This window comes from Idiotropiscis lumnitzeri, chromosome 15, assembly GCF_059441095.1.
Source record: "Idiotropiscis lumnitzeri isolate Australia: NSW breed Sydney's pygmy pipehorse chromosome 15, RoL_Ilum_1.0, whole genome shotgun sequence".
Lineage (NCBI taxonomy): Eukaryota > Metazoa > Chordata > Actinopteri > Syngnathiformes > Syngnathidae > Idiotropiscis > Idiotropiscis lumnitzeri.
Window position 1 is genome coordinate 7,125,219 of NC_142405.1, and position 19,830 is coordinate 7,145,048.

At 41.3% G+C, this 19,830-nt stretch overlaps 1 protein-coding gene and 1 long non-coding RNA gene across 3 annotated transcripts in view; one reads left to right on the plus strand and one right to left on the minus strand.

The window, feature by feature from the left end:
- Window positions 1–7,557, plus strand: part of LOC148322576 (uncharacterized) — a 47,181-nt gene extending 39,624 nt beyond the window's left edge. The window contains exon 5 of the mRNA XM_088317086.1: window positions 7,285–7,557. The gene's annotated coding sequence lies outside the window, so the exon portion shown is untranslated. The remainder of the gene's footprint in view (window positions 1–7,284) is intronic.
- On the minus strand, window positions 2,356–19,033 carry LOC148322578 (uncharacterized). Of its 2 annotated transcripts, none has more exons than XR_015846647.1 (5): window positions 18,734–19,033; window positions 18,377–18,455; window positions 16,633–16,695; window positions 4,356–4,466; window positions 2,356–3,162 (listed from the first exon to the last, which is right to left on the minus strand). It is a non-coding gene; the product is annotated as an uncharacterized LOC148322578 (long non-coding RNA). The 2 variants fall into 2 exon arrangements; XR_015846648.1 differs by having other exon boundaries at window positions 18,644–18,739.
- Window positions 19,034–19,830: the final 797 nt, after the last annotated feature.

Consider the following 19,830-nt stretch of genomic DNA (forward strand, 5'->3'; position numbering starts at 1 on the left):
GAAATGAGAGTTAACAAAGCAGGTGAGACACATTAAGTCGGGACATTGAGTCATACTGGCAAAAATAAGGACACGTCTGTGTCCGCAGTTTCGCCGCCCCGCACATGGCATCCCGTCGACTGAAATATTCCGCGCGTGTGAAAGATGCCTAATTTGTGTTGTGTTTGGTTAAGAAGTCAAACTCACACTGCAGAGAATTCCTATTAGAGTTGGATTTGATCGCTTCCTCACGTTCTGATTAGGAGCCCAGTGCTGGCAACTCGAGGCGAACTCTGAGGAGGTAAAGTAAATGTTTGGCAAAGAATCACTTTGGAGACTTTTGGACTTTATAATTAATTCCTAACGCCGCTGCTGCTGCTGAAAACTTGAAGCCCTGAGGGGTTATTCTGCATGTGCCTATCTTCTCGTTTTGCCGCCTGCGTGTGCTGTCTTTGCCGAATTAAAAGTGTTCCAACAGGTTTTTATTTTTATTTTATTATTATTTTAGTTAAAAAATAGTGCATATTTGACTGATTGATTAAAAATTGCCGTTGCCATTTTGAGGGTTCTAGCTGCATTTTCATCAATTTGGGGTGATTCATGCCCAACGACCCCAAATGCATCCAGAGGGCACACTCCATGATACTAGTGAAGCAAAACTGTGCACTAGTTGACTACTGCATGCTACCAGATCGAGTGACATTATAACGCTTTAATCGTTCATGTCTAGCACTTCACCAGTAGTACTAGTAGCACACAAATGTCAACTAGTGCATCTTTTTGCCTAGCTGGTCATGTGACTAGTGTGCAGAATGTCATGCACTAGTGGAAGGCATTAGTGCAAACGTTGCGAACGAATGGTAACTAGTGAGGACAAGGAAGATAGTAGTGCAAGGAAATATAATAATAGTAGTATAAGATCTCTAAGATGTGCAGACAAAAGTCAATTAGTGGACCCTGGAGTTTGAAGCAAACATGGTTAAGCAGCATTTTGCAGTTATGCTGCAAACAGATGTTTTTAAGTGCAAGTTTCTTCACGCTTATGAATAAAAACTTTTAAAAGTTAGTTTTTTTTAATCATGTACAGCACATTGAGTTACGTTTTGTATGAAGTGCGCTATTTAAATTAAGCTGACATGCCTAGTAGTCGCACTAATAGTAGTGTTATAACTAGAATTATGAAAAACAATAATAAATGTTCTGTAGTTGCTGCCATGATTCACTTCCTGTTTATGCACGAGATTATTTTAAGTTTGAAACAGACAGAAGGTCAAAAAAATAAATGAAAAAAATCATGTTACGTGTAGATCGCAATATTCTCCGTGTGTGTGTGTGTGTGTGTGCTCAGCAGTTGCTGTTACTGCCTGAACTATTAACGTCCACGCTTACTAAATGAATGATTTACAGTGTGAGCATGCGAGAGGTGTCAACACCCAAAGCAGATGTTCTGGGAAATGACGGCGTGTGTTCAACATCGCAGCAATATTTTTCAAGGACAAAGCGTTCACTCTGCATCACAAGCCCTTTTAACGCGAGAACCTATTAAAAAGTGAAATATAGTATACGAAACCCTCAAGCGCAGTCTGCCAAAAAGGGCAGCGTTGTCGCTGTAATTCTAGAAAAGAGGATGTGAAGGGTGAGCTGGTGCGAGGGTGAACAGTGTGATGGTTGTTTCTTGCTTTCAGATCTTCATTTGTGTGCGTTTGCCTGCAGGCAAATATGCACACTGACAGAACCGTCGACCAGCGCCCCGGCCCCTTTAAAAAGGTTGCTTGGTATTAATGTTTTGCTCAACATATTGGTCAGCCTTGCCAAATGCCTAAAAATAAATACACTGTCTGGCCTCACTGCTTACACAAACACATCCTGTTTTTACCTTTTTGTGTGACAAGGATTGCTCAATCCAGTCACGGGACATTTTCTTTAGGGATAGACTGGAACAGATGCCACAATAAACAGCTAGACGAAGAAAAAGACGGCCCTTTATTGTAATATAGAACCAGTTTTAGAGATTGTACGCCACTGTGTTCGTAGCAATTTATTTTAAAGGGGAAGTCAACCCCAAAAATTATCTTTACAAGAATATAATCTATTAATTGGTTTACTCCCAACATGGCATTCTGATTAAAATTGCGTTTGCGGAATATGAATTAAGCAGTAAAATCCACCGTATTTTAGCCATCTCGGAGGCGGCCATTTTGTAACTCCTGTCGACTGAAAATGACATCACAGTCGCTCAGGGCTCAGTTAACGGCCAATCACGGGCAATCTGTTTTCTGAAGCTGAGCCATGATTGGTCGTTAGCTGAGCCCTGAGCGACTGTGATGTCATTTTCAGTCGGCAGTAGTTACAAAATGGCCGCCCCCTGAGATGGCTAAAAACGGGTGGATTTTGCTGTCTAACTCATATTCCACAAATGCAATATTAATCAGAATGTCGTGTTTAAAGGCTAAGAACGTTTTATTGCAAAGATTATTTTGGGGGTTGACTTCCCCTTTAAGGCTTGACATCCATGCTAATTTCTGTATTCTATATCGTTTCACGTTCTACAACTGTATGTTAGCATCAAGTAAGCTAACATTCTTTAGGTGAAATTTTACGTTTCAGTTGAACATTTCTGCTGTTGAAATATATAATGTTGACTTGTTTTTTGCTTGCAGTTCACTTTACTGACAGGGAGATAGCGAGAACAAGATCTAAGGAATACTCATAACTTGATGTGCTTAAAATGTATGTGAGGAGTAATGCTATTTAAAAAAAACAAAATCACATAGTCCCTCAGTATTATGGCTTTTCACCTGTCACCAAAAACAGGGGCTCACTTTATACCACTTGAAACACAAGACAATGCCAATCCAACTGAGAATTCTCTGTTTGGCTTTTTGATACAACAGGTGCAGGCTTCTGCAATCCGACTCTAAAAATCATTCAAAGCGTGTGCATGATGAACTGTGGGACGTGGTGAGAAAGTGTCACCCTGCAATAAGTCACTAAAGTCTTTGGACTAAGCTCTGTTCGTGTCCACCTGTGCACAGAATACCGTAGCCGTTTCGCTCTCGGTCTGTTGCCGGGTAGAAGTACGTCTCCGCCCCATGTTGGGATTGGCTAACGCCTCTCGACGGCTCCACCTCTTGCAATTCACCGTGCACAGCCATCTGGCACAAATAGACTTGGAAAGCAAGCCTGCAAAAAAAAAGGCGAACTGACCAGGTGTGTCTGATTTGTTGGTGGCAAAAACGATAGAGCAGGAGCCATCACACAAGTAACTGTGGAAGTTTTCAAAGTCAGAGCAGTTTTTCCTCTGTGCTCTCTCCGGCTCTGTAAAAGTTGTCTGAACCATTAAAGACTTTCCCCGGAGGACAGACACTTGTTCTCAACAGTAAGGATGGCTAGACGGATTATGTGATCCAATAAAAAGAAAAAAAAAAAGCACCTGGAAATTGCAATTCTCTCAGAAATTTAAAATGCTGTAGCCAAACGAAAAGAGAAAGGGGGGGGGGGGCAAATGCGCTAATAATTGTCATAAACATGTAATCAATCAAAAGAAACTGTAAATGTGCCAAAGGTAGTTGATAACAGTGTTACAAAGTCTTCCCATCGGTAACCGATGGCTCTCTTGGAACCGCAGGAGTCCAGCCTTTGTCGGAGGTTAATGTCCTGGTCTTGCAAATATCAAGTACCAGGACTCTAAATTCTTGGCCCAGCATCTATCTGGAATAGCAATAACTCGGCTTGAGACACTCCATTGCTCCTCGTGCTCAGCTCAGATGTCTGTTGACTTCATGAGGACAGTCACCAGAAGAGCGCACGTCCCTGATACCGATACCCAAATTGTACGTAAATAATTACAGACGCGTCAATTTCAGGCAGCGAGGTAAAAAAAATTTGAAAATAAATAATACAAATATTAACCATTACGGACTGCATTGCTCAACTAGACAATTATTTTCCTTATTTAATGATTGACACACCTGCAGTCTAGCGGATAATTGACCATACATTGTTTGGACACGTTTCAATGGCAACAAGCTAGCTAGCTAGCTAGCTAGCATTAACTATGCAATGTCGCTTATCTTTATTATTATTATTATTTTTTATTTTTTTGAAGAGCCCACTTTCACAACATGATTTTACCGGCACAAACACTTCATAGCATAATTTTATCTTCATCCGCTTTCTAGAGATGGAGAAAAAAGATCCCAGTTTGGAAAATCTAGTTAGGGAAATAATTGTGCTCTTGAAGAGCTAAAATGTGGCTAGGCAAAAATCCTCTTGGACTCGTCTAACCCTTGAGACCAGCTTTTCCAACTCACCCCCCGCCCACCCCCCGTGAGTGCCAAGAAGAAATTCACTGTGGCAAAGGTGGAATACCTCACCTTTAAATCCAACTGTTCTCAGCAGATGTTGTCACCTGGTTTACCAGGAAACGTGCAAGTTGAACACATTCAGGAGTTCCTTTGAGTTGAGTCACGAACCGGCACAGCCAGCTGGAATAGAGACATGAAATCTGCCGTTAGTTACACCACTGCTTGACGCATCCAAATGTTCCGTGACAGGTGTAAAATGTGAAATGTGGGCAGCCATTCAGGGGCGTGGATCAAGCGCTGTCAGCTTCAGCACCAACAGCCCGAGTCGGCAAGAACTGGAGCGCACCCAGTTGTGGGATTGCATAACGTAACCTTCTCGCAAAGTGCACGGCTCCATGTACGGGGTCTTCTGCCATGAGATGGCTGCGTACCGCCTCGTGCCATCTGCCCCTCCATCACGATACCCTGCCGCTCATCCCGCCTCAAACGAGCTCGCTTTCATCCTAATCCCTTCCCATCTCCGTCGGTAATTAGTTGGCGTGGATGTCGGTGTTGTCGCACACAAACTGGAGGCTGTTTGTTGATGCCATCCCAAATTCTGATCCCTAAAAATCAGGACATTTTGATTCAAAGAGCTGATAATCCGCTTACATCACGCTATAAACAGCTTGTCTTTCTTTTTTCGAAAGACGCCGCTCAACTGACTACTTCTTTCATGAAGCAAGCGAGCAAGCAATTTCCTGTCCGTGGAGGTCGTATCATAACAGAGGTTGGATGGTGAACGGGACTGTACATTTGGTACCTGGCTGGGCAAACAATATTTTGGTTGCAAAACATCCAGAGATTTCCCGCCCCCGAAAAAATAATGAAAAAAATAACCACACTAAATTATTTACGAACTAGAATTTTCTACAATGGCAGCAACCAAAACAATATTAGAATGGATGTCACAATTTTACACACAACCAAAAGTCACAATGTGTTTAAATAAAGAAAAAATAAAGTAACTATGCATTAGATATTCATTAAATAAATCGTCTGATTAATCTGTAGTCTGTATTTTTTTTTCTACCGAAAATCGGTCTAAAAAATCCACATTGCTCGGGCTAATAAAATTTTTTTTTACAAAAGTAATAAAAATGAGAAGCACATGATGCATTAAAAAACAACAACTTCACAGAAAAACAGTTTCTCATAAACTCCTGAATAGCATGTCATTTGATCTTTGACTACTCAGCAAACGGTCAATTAGCACGCCAAACATGAAGTAAATTATAAACTGTGTAATATTGTTATATGGTAATAAGCACTTTATTACAAAAAAAAAATAAAAAGCGATGCGGGCGCCTGTTGATTTTGTGAGCAAACTCGCATGGTTACTTGGTGTACTTCAGACTTGCAAACCTCATTTTGCCACATTTTCGCTGTTAGCTTTCGCATGGATAAACATGCTAATCTTCATTTTGCTGTTCGGGAAATCTCAGCAAGCAGCCGGTTTGCCAAACAAGACTGTGTAAATGGTAGTTGCTCCCTGCTGATGCATCTTCTGTCTCTCTCTCTTTTTCTCTCTCTAATGGCTGACGGCCAAAGTGCTCAGCATTCCCACCTCCCTAACACACGTATACACACACACACACTTTAAATGACACACACACACGCGCACAGCATGTAATAAAAATAACATCACCTGGAGAGCGACCTTCTGGTTGGCATCTAGGCAACAAAGCCAGAATGTAAAAGTGTCTGAGGCATCATGGTCGACACGCAATCACTCTCAGTGAAGACAGAGGCAGGAAGCTTACGCATGCAGCTCCGACCAAAAGCATCACCTTTGTCAGTGTAATGCAGAGTGAAGCATGCGATGGCGACGCGCAGATAACACTGCAGTCACGACCGGAAGAGAAATTGCAGACGACAGTGCGTTGTCGCCCTGAGATGCCGTCGCTGTTTGGAAGTCAGAAAAATCAGCTGTGAGCTCAAACGAGTAACAAACAGACATGCATCCAGATGAACTTTGACCTCCGCTACCTCAGGCTTCTTGGAGTGGATAGCATCAGTCAAGCGGGCCCCGCTCTTTTGACAAATAATCCTTAACACTTGGATGGATGTGAGTTATGGAACGTTTGTTACTTCTTTGAGCGATTTTTTTTTTTGGGTGTTATTACAATGTAAGTACAGGGGATCTTAAATTTAGCATTCTACCAAGGCCCTCTTGTATTCTTCACTGCCGCTCGCGCAATGTCGGGCTCTGTAGGACAGGCTCCATGTCACCCAGGACTCCCCGATGAGCTAATAAGCAGAACATGGATGACTGAATACAAACATAAAACATTGCGCTACTTGTCAAAGGAAGCAAATCTGAGCTTCTCCTCTTGTATAATGTCGAAAACATCAGGGGAATTCTCAGCCGTCCACTACAAGCCAGGTCAAAGATGTGGAAAAGTCCACAGCTTTGCAAGGGCAGCTAAGGGAAGGGTTACTGTTGTCTTATCAGAGGTCAGAGTAGGCCGTCCGGGTTCCGTGACCGCGCGAGTACACGTTGCCCCCACCGCCTCCCCATGAGCACCTGGCAGCAGGTAGCACATCCACCCCCTTTGCCCTCCATCTGCCAATGTTCTCAACGCGAGGAAACACTGAGAACGCACCAAGACGGGTGCCGGGATCGGAAAAATAAACAGAAAGAAGGATAAACAGAGCTGCTGCTTTAGAAAAAAAAAAAACAGGACAAATGATAAAAAGATTACCAGGAAAAATAATCATTTGAGCTACAAGTTTACAGTTGGGGTTGCATGAGCTGCCTTCTTCTTGTCCAAACACAACTGACCTGAATCAACATTATAAGCAAACTCTTTCCTCATGCCTGAAAATGTCAGGAAAAAAAAACACAATAAGGACAGAAGTCACATGCTGTGCGAATATTGATTGGCTTTGTCTTTTTTTTTATTGATTCCGATTAAAGCACCTTCGCTATTTCATGACTGTCATTTTTTTTTTTTAGGATTTAATTCGAGGAAGTGGCTCTTACCATCTTGTTTGGTTACTACGTTCCTGATCAGCTTGTGTGGACCTGCTGTAACTAAAACCCAGACATACGCAAGTCCATGTGTGTGTGTGTGTGTGTGTGCTTGTGTAGTTCATAGGGTTGAATGGATCATTATTTGGTATGCTAGTAATTATTGACATACTGCACATGAGGTTGATGTAACAACACGTTCTAGAGGAGTGCATATTTGTTGACCAGAGTCTCTCAGTTGACGTCAGCAAAGATTGTGCAGGGGTGTGCGTGCGTGTGTGTACATTGTAGAACGAATGTGTGACTCAGTGGCACAGGTAGCTTCAGCGATACACACTTAAAAACCGGGGGAACATTTTTCAAGGCCCTTGTTTGTCATGCATCAAATTCTAAAATCCTGTATAATAGGCTATATTTATGCTGCCCATGCACAGGAATTAGTAGCTTATAATAAATGCGGTTGCAACTGCCTGTTGTGTAGCATTGCTCTGCATCGAATTTCGCTAACATTTTAGCCATGATTTAACACTGATCAGTGTTGCCCTAGTCCAGTTACGCCCCCACCATCCACTTTCTACTATAAGTAAAAGCATTTTCGTTCTACACCGTAGAGTTAACACTCGCTGCGCACAATGGGCAAGGAGAGCGCCACTGCCAACTACTGGAGTGTATGTGCAATTACACTTTATTGTAGTACGGCGGGAAAAAAAAGCTTGAAAAACTGATCTTAGTCGTCCAAATACAAGGCACTGAAAATCCTCCCGATTTACTTTGCATCGTTGTTGCGAAGCCCCTAATTTCATCCCGTCTAACACGCTGTGAGCACCGGCAGGGAAGTAGAGTGATGGAGTAGCTGGATGTGAACCAGTGTGGACATAGATCACATCCCCATGCTGTCTGCACTCCAACTCTGATTCATATTCCAGCCATAAAGCAGCCGAGGGCATTTTCAGACAGCAGCGGTATAAATCCCACTGCCACTGCGCTCATGGAAATAAAAAGTGCTGCGTGCTCAAACACAATTCATCAAACGCTCCTGAACAATCTTTTTACTTGTCCGATTCTATTTGGAACTGAAGTACTCACCAAAAGTTCCAGGGACTAGGTAACGTGTAATGTTCTTACACTGACATGCAGTCGGGGCGGCGACCGGCGCTTGCTCCAACGAGCCAACATGTTGACCTTCATGTTATTAGGGTGCGTGCGTGCAATCTTTTAGCTTCGCAGGAGAGCGTCGTAAAGCATACACGGGTCTGACACGAGAGTTATGAGACGCCGTAAAAACGAGTTAAAAAAAAAAAGAAGAAGAAGAAGATCAAAAACACGAGCGAGGGAGCACTGAATGTACGTGGACGTGCTGTCTGGTGCTGGCTTCACCTTCCAACTGCCACATTATTCACTGACGGTCAGAATTGAAAGAACTACAACCATTAACACAAGTCATCCCGAAATGCCGACATGTGAACATTTTGAAAAATTTACAGAGCCATGATTGGTCATTATGTGAGCCACTATGGAGTCATTTTTAGTTGGCTAAAATGGCCGCCCCCTGAGACGGCTGCTTAACTGATATTCCACAAACGTAATATAAAGCAGAATGCCATGTTTAGACTCATGACAGAAAATAGAAAATTTTACCTCATCTGTTTTTTTAAGTTGATCCATAATTTAATGTTATCTGAACGCTGAGCAACTGTGATGTCATTTTCAGTCGACAGAAGTGACAAAATGGCCGCCCCCTGACACGGCTAAAAATGGGTGGATTTTACTGCTTAAGTCATGTTCCACAAACACAATATTAATCAAAATACCATGTTTAGACTCGTGACGGCAAATAGGACATTTTAATGCAAAGATTTTTTTTTTGGGGGGGGGGGTCGACTAACCATTTAAATAAAACGCATGATACTCTCACATCAGCCCTGCATATGTGTTTTTTCAGTGAAAACATGTTGTGTTTCCTGTTCGCAGTCACTTGTGTCTTAACCTAGTTACAAGTCTTATACAACAAGTCCCTACTGCGCATCAATTCCCAAATACGGTGCCTAATATGAGTCCAAAACGCTTTCATTCGTCTTTTCATCAGCTATTCCTGGCTGGGAAATGCTCATTACAGAAGAGTTTAAGCTTATTTTAGATCACTGGCTGCTTTCTTAAGCGCCCCCAAGAAGGTCTAATCACACGTAATTGGGCAGAATTAAGAGGGCAACCTGGCCGTGACCCTTTGAGTTGACTTCAGCGGCAGACCTACTTCAAGCAGCGAATCAGAAAACAGGCCCGAGGAAACCGCTGCTCTTTTTTTGGAGGTTAATCAGCATCCTAGTTGACTGCAAATGCCAAAGCCTTTTTTTCCTAGCGCTCTTAAGATTTATTTTAAAATGACAGATGTGGCTTGACGCCGTCCCCCTCGCATTTTCACCCCGAAGAAGGCGGAAGAAATGAACTCACAGCAACAATTGTTATGATAAACAGTCCCTTTTCTCTTCCTATTCCACACTTTCACTTCCACGGCCATTTGGAGATCCTGCGGCTTTCCCTTTAACAGGTTTATGGAGGGGAAAGGAAGAGAAACGCAACGAGCAAAGGAAAAAGGCTCCGGAGAGGATAATGATTACGATTCATGAAGAGTGCAAGTCAAAGGAAGGAAGAAAGGAAGAGCAAAATCCACCTCTTACTCCGCTGCTGATCAGTGCTAATCTGAGGATAGAGCTTAGTTAGCTGCTAATAGCTCTTAATTTTGACACCTCCCGTGGTGGAATGACTCCAACCGCTCTCAGGTCAATTTATCAGCCGACAACTCGGACTTTTAATAGCTTTGCTCTCCTTTACGAACGACCCAAAGAACTCTGGCAATTATAATATTGTAGGAGTATATGACACGCAAACGCGCATAAAACCGAGTTGTGTGCTTTGGAAAGATATGAAAGCATTGTGGTCAGTTGATACATGGCAGAAATTATGCACTTGGCCAAATTTGAAAGGAGAAATGGTAGCTGAGCTTTGACCCGCGCGAGTCGGCTTCATGAATTTTCGCAGGCGCTTCACTTTTAAGAAATATTGACAGCCGAGTCAATGCAGAGTGTGAAATTAATGGATATGTGTGTGAGGGGGTGAGGGGGGGGGGGGATGCGGTTCGGGGTCGAGATAGAATGCCCTTGTTACACATGTGAAGTTACAGGATTCAATTACGGCAATTTCAGGGGTGAAGGTCGCATGCCATTTGGATTTATTCAGTCCCGAGGCGAACTGTGCACTAGTAGGCAATATGTTTTTTATTTTTATTGATGTATTTTTTTTTACTGTGGGAAGAAACATTCCCACATTGACTCCATCAATTATTTTCCATTGCACTAACTATTCTCTTATTAATCTAATTTATATATTTATCTGAATTATTGTTGTATCGCACTGGAGAGGGGAGCTAATCTAATCTTGAGTACAATGACAATAAAGGGATTTCTCATTCTGATTCTGATAAATGCAAAGCTGCAACCTTTTCATGTACGCATCCCAAACATGAAAATACACACTAACTACTGTTCTGTGAATCAAAAAATTACAGTACTCTTGATCGTATCAATAATCTGTGGAGATAAATAAAGGAGGGGGCCACATGTTGCCCGCTGACCATAATTTCCCACGCTTGGCCACCCCAAAAGTGACAATTTAGATTCCAACCAAATTTTTGATGGACATGCCTCAAAAGTCGCACATCTGCCTCAAACATTGCCCGTACAATTAAAGTTTGCCACGACAGCTAAATTCATTTTACATAATTACATAATAATGACTTTAAATCCAAACGTAGAGGAAAAAGTAGCGAACGGACCACTCGTGAGATTCCGCTACGCCACCGTTTCTGTGACGCAGACGCAGACGTGCTTGAAATAAAGTCTCAAAAAGGTAAGCTGTTCTCATGCTCGCTTTCCCTCCTTTGTCCAACAACAAAAATAACTCTTCATTCCTCTTGTATAAGCTTGAACTACCTTTGGTAGCGCCGAACTGACCTCAATCCTCTCCCCCTCTGGGTCACCGTCCCACCCGGCGGAGGAGGTCTTCGGAATCTTCACCGTCACACCAAGCAGCAATCCGACGTATTCTTAGCCCCGTGGCTAGTTGGGAGCGTGGTGCTAATCTTTGCTATTCATACCCAACCCAACTCAACTCTCCCAAGATACTTTAAAGCTCCTGTCAAGGATGTGACGGGACAAATTATCTGGACAACGAATGTACCTTCGTGAAGCAGTACATCAGCTCTTAGTGACAGCGTTGGGGATGTCACCGGCGACTTGTCATGTAGTCTGCTACATGTTGGGCTTTACTCTTATTTGAACACTTTTTTTAAACTAGACGACAAATAAAATAACAAGCATTTCTAAAAAAAAATAATAATAATAATTAAAAAAAAAACGCTAAATAAAAAGAGTTGACATCAAGAGGTGCCATTCTGGCTTCAAAAGTATTTAAAAAATGTAGCTTCCAGGTTTTCGGCACATTTTAAAAAATGTCCCTTTATTTCAAAATGTATTTGTATTTTTTTTTTTTTTAGATAAGACTAAAATCTCATGAGATGACAGCTTATTTCCTTACGAAAATGTGAGGTTTATTTATTTATCTTGAAAAAAAATGTTATCTCGAAAAAAGAAATCGGACTCTGAGACTCTTATTAAATGATTGCAACTTTTCTAAGGAAAAAGAACTTTCAGATTTCTACAGGATTCCCGTAGTGTCCAATTCAGTTTTGTTATTTTTTCCAGCAAGCTTTAATGCTCCTTCCTAAATATTGGCAGTCATTCAAAAATGATTAGGATTCTTGATTAATACCCTGTCAACACTTCAAGAAGATCAATTGATAAGTGTGTCAAGAATCAACATCACAATCGCCCCTGATGACGATGGACAGACGGAAGTTTGGATGTGAGAAAATTAAATAGCGTGCAGTTTTTCGCCTGTCAGGAAGATCCGGACTTCCATCCAAGGTCAAGCATCCGTCGTGCACGACTGCACGCTTGGTACAAACGCAAACTCGGGATGAAATTGAATCCAATTATGCTTTTGTATTTGGCGCCGCTCCTGATCTGTCATTGTGCTCTATTGATTTCCACTCCATCATGCGTCTTTATCTTTGCAATCCTATTAAAGCATCTTCTACCCTCGTAAAGACCAAGGCGATACGTCACATAAAACAAGGGAGGACTGTTTGCTACTCAAATGTACAAGTTCCCCCGAAAGAGTCACGTTCTCCAGAGGTCGGAGAGCTCCACCACGGAAAGATGAATAAATGTCATTCCTTTCCGTCCTACCCGGTGCACCTTTGTTGGCGCGAGACAGAAAGAAACACAAAGGCGGAGTTAATTTGGTTTATCGTTTACTGAGATACATCGAAGTGGCAAGGTCACGAAGTACACTTTTATTTGTGGGAGCACGCAGCGGAAATCGGCCTACATTGCGATCAGGTATCAGCAATGGACTGAACTCCAACTCAAGTCGCATCACATCAGCCTCTGAAATGGACTGTCCGAAGGTTGCACACGTAAACTCCAAAGGTTAGCTCATGCAAATTATTAAAAAGGTCGGCGCATCAAAGGATCAACTGAGTCGATGTTTTGCTGCTTCTTCACCTCCTTTTTGTTGCTTCGTTTTTTTTTCAGCAGAACAAGAGCTTGCCAAGGCCAACGGATCTGGCTCCAGAAACGCACGATACAATACGTTTTTTTGAGGAAAAGCGAGAAAGGAGCAGCCGTCATTTTTGCACGAGCGCACCTTCTGACAGTTTGCATTACCTTGACATTATAATCACAAGGAACCTGGTAACAGCCAGTCGCTTATCTCACTATGGGGCCTGCAAGGCCACACATGACACAAGGAAGGTTGAACATAAGATGATGGACTGCACTCGCCTTCACGCTGACATCACCATGAACCTCTTTGATTGAGCAAACACACCGCTGGGCCACCAACGCAAACTTGGCATTGTCATAAACTTACTTTGCCTAAATGAGGTCATTTGGTTTTACAAGACTCCGCTGATGATATATATATATAAAAATAATACGTACGTGCATAGAGGGAAAGGAAATCGGGGTTGATGAGTTATGAGATGGCGGGGAAAAAAATATTTAATTAAATAAATAATATAAATTAAATAATTTTCTTTTAGTGAAAACTTTCATTCTAGAAGATTTTACTTCATAAAAACATGAAAATGGCAACTGTCAAAAATATAAAGAATTAAACATTTTTTTAAATTCATTTTTTTTTTTTTAATTATTTTTTGTTCAATTGTAATTGTGCTGCTTCCGGTGTATATACGTTGGCCACCTGGGGGCGATCGTTGATGTTCAAATATACGTTGCGTAATTTGTTATTCAGTGACATTAATGCTATTTGTTAGCCCATCTATGGCATTTTGCGTTTTTCATGAGCATTAAGCTAAATAGAGTTCCCAAGGAAAGCTCTGTGGTTGTTTGAAATACATAAATCATTCTCTTGGTTTTATGTTTAGTTTGACATTAAACTTCATCTGTTAATGACAATAAATAGCTTGAAGCCGCTCTTTTTTGAAAAACCATTGACTATCTGCCAAACTGCTGCATGTTAATTTCCTTTTTTTTTTGTTGCCCGAAAGTCAAAGCAAAAAATAAAAATAGAGGTTGCAAAATTGGAAGTCGACACAGCTTTTGAATGCTATCTCAGCAAATGGCGCGTGTGTACCTAATGTTGTGTCCGACGAGTGCACACGATGGTCACAAAAGACGAGCGCCGTGAATAGAATTCATGCTGGAGGCCGCGTTCAAGGACAGACGCTAAATTAGTTGCTCTTATAAAGGAACACATTTGCATTTTAATGAGCCATCTCATGGCTGCGACTCAGGGAGGAGATCGTAGGAGATCTTTTCACATTCCATTTCTCATGTGGCCATGCAGCAGAAACATATATGAGCCGTTCTTCATTTGTTGGCGAAATGTTTGAGAGCGGTGCATCTTAAGTATTTATGTTTTTACTTTACGGATGTTGCGATCTTGAAATGTAAATCGGATAGCAGGTTGTTGACGTTGGCTTATTCAAGTTTTCTTTTCCTTTTACTTGATAGACAACTGAAGCCGCAGACAATTTAGTGTTTCTTTGACTTGATCTACTTGCATGCTTATTTTTTTCTTCCCCTAAATTGCGCATGATTGGAACTAAAGGCTTTACAGTGGTGCCTGATCTTTCATTTTGACAAATGAATGAAAATGTTCATAATCCGTTTCATCTCCCAGAAAACAACAAATAGCATTGCACAATATTGTCCTTCATTAAAACATAGTCAGAATTTAATAGAATGTGAAGATCGCAAGATGGCCACTAGGGGCAGTATAATACATTAACGTATAACAGAGTTGTTGATGACACGGAGAAGAAAAGTGTTACTTATGTTATTCCAAGTTTTGCGAACTCGTCTATGGTGTTTTGTGAGGGGTCGTTACCAGTCAGCTTAGTTGATGCACAATAGGCGAATTTGTTGCATACAGATTGTAATTATCAATGTATAATTGCATTTGGGTATTTTTTCTTTTAATAAGCAATTTACTTTACCCTTTCTCTGCGTGTAATGAGGACTTTTGATAACATTAGCTGTACGGAAATATCGAGTGGAGTATGACAATGCTGTCTGTTGATTGGGTGTTTTTTTTTTTTTTTTTTGCAACAGAAGAAATCAGAACAAAACAAACACACATTTGTTGTTGTGTTCTTGTTATTCAAGACTTTGTAAAGTCAAGTCAAAGATTCGATTTATTTTATTGTTTTCATGTTATTAATTATAAATTATGAATCCTGCTTTCAAAGAATGTAGAATCTCGTGCAGCATGGAGGAATAAAAATACCCCGAATTTATCGATTCATTGCTCCTATTTACATGGAAGATTACATAAAACCGAGCTGATTCACAGCCGGAGTGACTGAAAGCCAAAAGTGTCCCTTCGGAGAGGAAAACCGCTGCCAGCCCCATGAATCAGAAAAGTGAAAAGCTCATCCAGCTGTCCATCCACTCCAAGAGCAAAAAAAAAAAGAAGAGAGACGACAGGAAGCGAGCGAGCGCAACAACAGCAGACGGCCTACGTCATCAGCAAAAGAGTAGCGAGACCCCGGGGGGACTGAAGGGATAAATAAAGGAGTGCAGTGAGGTGCGTGGGTAATGTTACAGTACGCCTCTCTGCTGCTTGTGGCCTTGCCGCCTGTCATGCGATGCGCTCCGGGCAAGTGATGTCACCCAGACTGCAGAGAAGCTCCCTCGCACATCCCATAATAGACACGACATTACAAACACGCACGCAAAAGGCGCAGAGGAACACACACCAAATCAATAAAACCATGCATGTGTATTAATATGCTCCTCATCAATCTGGACCCTATCGGTATCTAAAAGGTCATTTCCACAGGAATGGCGACAATCTAATGAGGCGCAATACATAAATTCTGCCTATATAATCTCATCATGCTCCATATTGATTGGCGCTAACGCTAATCCAGACATATTTAATAATTGTTTCTTTTAGACTTTCAAGTGTTTATGTAGCTAAATAAGCTAGGTGTAGCTTATTTATCCAATATTTTAATGAATGTTTTTTTTTTCATCAATTTAATTTATTCTTTTATGTAAAAGTGACAGTGTTGTCAAACTGCTAGCAACTAGCGCTAAACGACTTTAATTGGTAACAAAGAGTCATGCTCAACATTGATCAGCGCTAATGCTAACCCAGACATATTTGACAAATATTTGTTTTAGGCTTTGAAGCTATTTTCACATAACTAAATAAGCTAGGTGTAGCTTATTTCTCAAACATTTTGTCCAATTATGGCAAGTAATGACTGTTTTTTTGTATTTTTATCAATTTGATTTGTTCCGTCATGCTAAAGTGACGACTTAGTCAACCAATGAACAAACCGCTAGTTACTCATTATTATTCCTCTTTTTCTTCTGCATTCTATCAGGGCTAGCTGTTTATGTTTTCAGGTAGGAGTTAGCTGACATTTCTTCCAAGTTAGGAAATATTTCAGGTGATTAACGCCAGCGATGCTGTCTTCTGTTTGAATAGGTGTGAGAGAAGCTAGTTGGTGTGCTATGGGCTTTTGTCAATATTAAAGCTAAGGTGCTATTAGCAAGCTAGTGGACTGGATCCTAATAAAATTTAACACACAGAGAGAAAAATGAGAAAAATATATATATATATACATTAGTATTCACAAAAGTACATTTGTGGTATTGTGGTTTAGAACATGTTGTGCTTTCCTAAAAAAAATAACCTTCCTTTCATGGAAAATTAAGAAAACAATGAAATTGCTCTTACCTGACCCCTGAACTTCTGATCTTAGCGTCGCCGCTGCCAAACAGCACTGCTTATGTAGTTACACTTGAAGGACAGAATATGACAAATAGGACGTCATCAGGCTGATACTGAGCGGTACAAAACCACCACAAACTACAGCAACAAACATGTTTAATTAGAATGACACACATAGACGCTGAACGATCACAATTTGAATCAACAAATGATGTGCCTTCACAAAGGTTTTGCGTATCCTAGAAAGTAGGGATGGGCGAGTCCAATACCGATCGGTATCGGGTTGATAACAGCCTTATTTCTAGGGATCGGGTACTCACGGAGGAGACTGATACTCGCCACTATTACTTAAGGCAAAAACAAATGAAAAATAAAAATATGACACTGAATAAGTGGATAAGTGAATAAGGAAAATGCTACATTATTATAGCAGTAAAAATGCAGAACATTTATTACAGCTCTTGTCTTGCATCTCATTAGCTTGTTCAAGCATGCCTAATGTTTTTAGCTGAGGCGGTTTAAAGAGCAGAGAAACAGCAAATAACACCTTCAAAATAGGAAGGGACGGAAGATGATCATCCATATTGAAGTGCTGGCCTGCACATGGTGTCACATTATTTGTCCCTGCTTTCAACCCCAGTTCAGCCCTCTCAGCACTTTAGTCAGGGGCTAAAAATAGCTACATCGACGCACACACGCCGCCGCCATGGCACCATATTGTCTCTCTCCCAACCTCTGTTTACTGTGAAATAAAGATTTTGGTTTGTTCTGTGGCTTCACCTGTATTTATTTATTTTTTTTCAATTTGCTCATGGCGGGCTGCGAGAATCCCAACATGCTTTGTGGCACTGCCTCGGAAACTGCTTCGGCTAGCCTGTCATTGTGAAATAGCGCACACCTCCACGGGAGACCAATGGCACTCTCACCGGGACTAAAGGAGGCGTTTAAATCACAAGTGATCATGCAGTTTATGTACATACATGCACACACACTAACGACACAAATGAACACAATTTCGAGCCCCTCCTCTCATTCCAAGCGTTATATTATTAAATCTTAGCCTTGACAATGCATTCTCCCGGCTATCTCCCTATCATCAGATGTCTCTCATGGATTAAAACAAATTCCACTGTGTTGGTGCCACATTAGCTGTAATCTTCCGTACAAATATCGGAGGAAAAACAACGCAGAAAAAAATGGTGAAATACTGTTTGTGTATGGAAGCAAATAAAATGACACACAGTGGAGTGGCATAATTAGAAGTGTGGCGGCCATTTTGGCACTTGCTAGTGACTGAAAATGACATCAAAGTGACGAAGGGCTCAGGTACTGACCGTCATTACTTACCTGTTTTCTGGGTTTTGGTCATGTGACGTTTGCCGGCTGAGCCCTGAGGCACTGTGATGTCATTTTCAGGCGCCAGATGGTGACAAAATGGCCGCCCTGTGAGGGGGGGGGGAAGTTCAACTGTGCTTGATTTTAAATCTGTATCAAGCATATTTTCTTATGTTGTGTTGTCATTCGCTCAGGTTGACAGAAATGTCTAATTTTATTTAGAATTTTTGTTTAAGTTAATTTATTTTTTCAAGAGTGGAAAGCGTAGACTGCATTGGTTTTCAGAAATAGGGAGTAAAAGTAAAACAGATGCAAACACACGCACGACATTAACACAAATCCACTTTACCAAAACCTTCAGCGGGACGACTTTTGAGGGGAGGCTTGGGAGAACATGAAGCAGATGTCTCCTTACCTCTGCCATATTTTTCATCTCACGTTTTTTTCCCTCTCCTTTTCTCTTGATGGGCTCTCAGCATTCACCATCAGCCAAGCTAATAAGCGTAAACAAGACAAAAAGGGGACTGAGGTGCTTTCGAACAGAAGCCATATTGTTATGAAAAGACAGTGTTGTTTTTCTGAACTCGTCCTGCCCTTGGCATTGTTCTGCTCATAACACAACGCAGCTCACACCTTCCACATAGCACAGAACAGAGAAATAATCCCCAATAAAGGGACATACCGAACCACAATGATATATGAAGGACAGACAGAGAGGAGGTTGCCTCGGATGTTATGCAACAGCGCAACCTGCACATGCTGCTGTACTTACTTCCGCTCATCATATACACAGTGAGCCGCGAGAACAAAACACTTCAGTTTGTTTGTGAAGTATATTCTTGCCACGAATTCCCACAGGAAGCAGCTTTGGCACCGGAAGTTGGAATCTGTTGTTTTTTTTTTTTTCCCTTCATTTGCAGCATGTCAACTGTAAAGCACTACAATCCCGGCATGTTATGTTCTCAGAATCCCCTGCATGGGCGACATCACACTCTGTGACGTCAGAAGCCCCAATGCGTGCGTTTGTGTGTGCGTCTGTATCAGCCCCCGCATGGCTTAAGCAGAGGAGGGTGGGTGAGGAGGGGCTGGAAGAAAAGTGAGGAGGCGGAAGATGGGCTTTATGCTCTGATGTAATTTCATGGATTTCTTTATTTTTTTCATTTGAAGATGTTGCATCCAATAGAAGCCTGAGCCACAGCGCCCCCTATCATACAAAGAAGGTATGGCACATACTAATGAACAGCCAGGAGCTTGCTGCCAGGTTCCTCATTAACCAAAACTCACTGTTGTTACATGAGAACAGAGAACAAATAAAATTTCGACAATATTCATTTCAAGATTAAATGACATCCTAGCAGAGGTGACAAAAGTACTCACATGCTACTTAAGTACAATGTTAATGCCAACAATGTATTGATAGATAGGTCAGTATTGGTTTTGAAACGTAAGGAGTAAAAAAAATACATACATATCTATATATGTATATATATATATATATATATATATATATATATATAGCATAAATCTATCCATTTAGTTATGTTGTGTTCATGTCTGTCTACCTCTCAGTCTCAAATTAGGTGATGGATGGTAATCCACAATGAGAAGCGACAACAGCAGGTTCTTGGTGAACTTGAGTTTAATAGATTGTTAAAAATAAGGCTATGATGTTCACTTAGCAAACACTGACCAGGAAGAAAACTGTTATGGCATCCAGAGATTTTTTTTTTTCCAAAATGGGAATACACACAAACACTACACAAAGCCACACACACACACACCCACACCCCCGCACACACACACACACACACGAACAAATGTGTTTTGCATCCAAACTCACATGCACATCTCCTCACACACATCCACCCT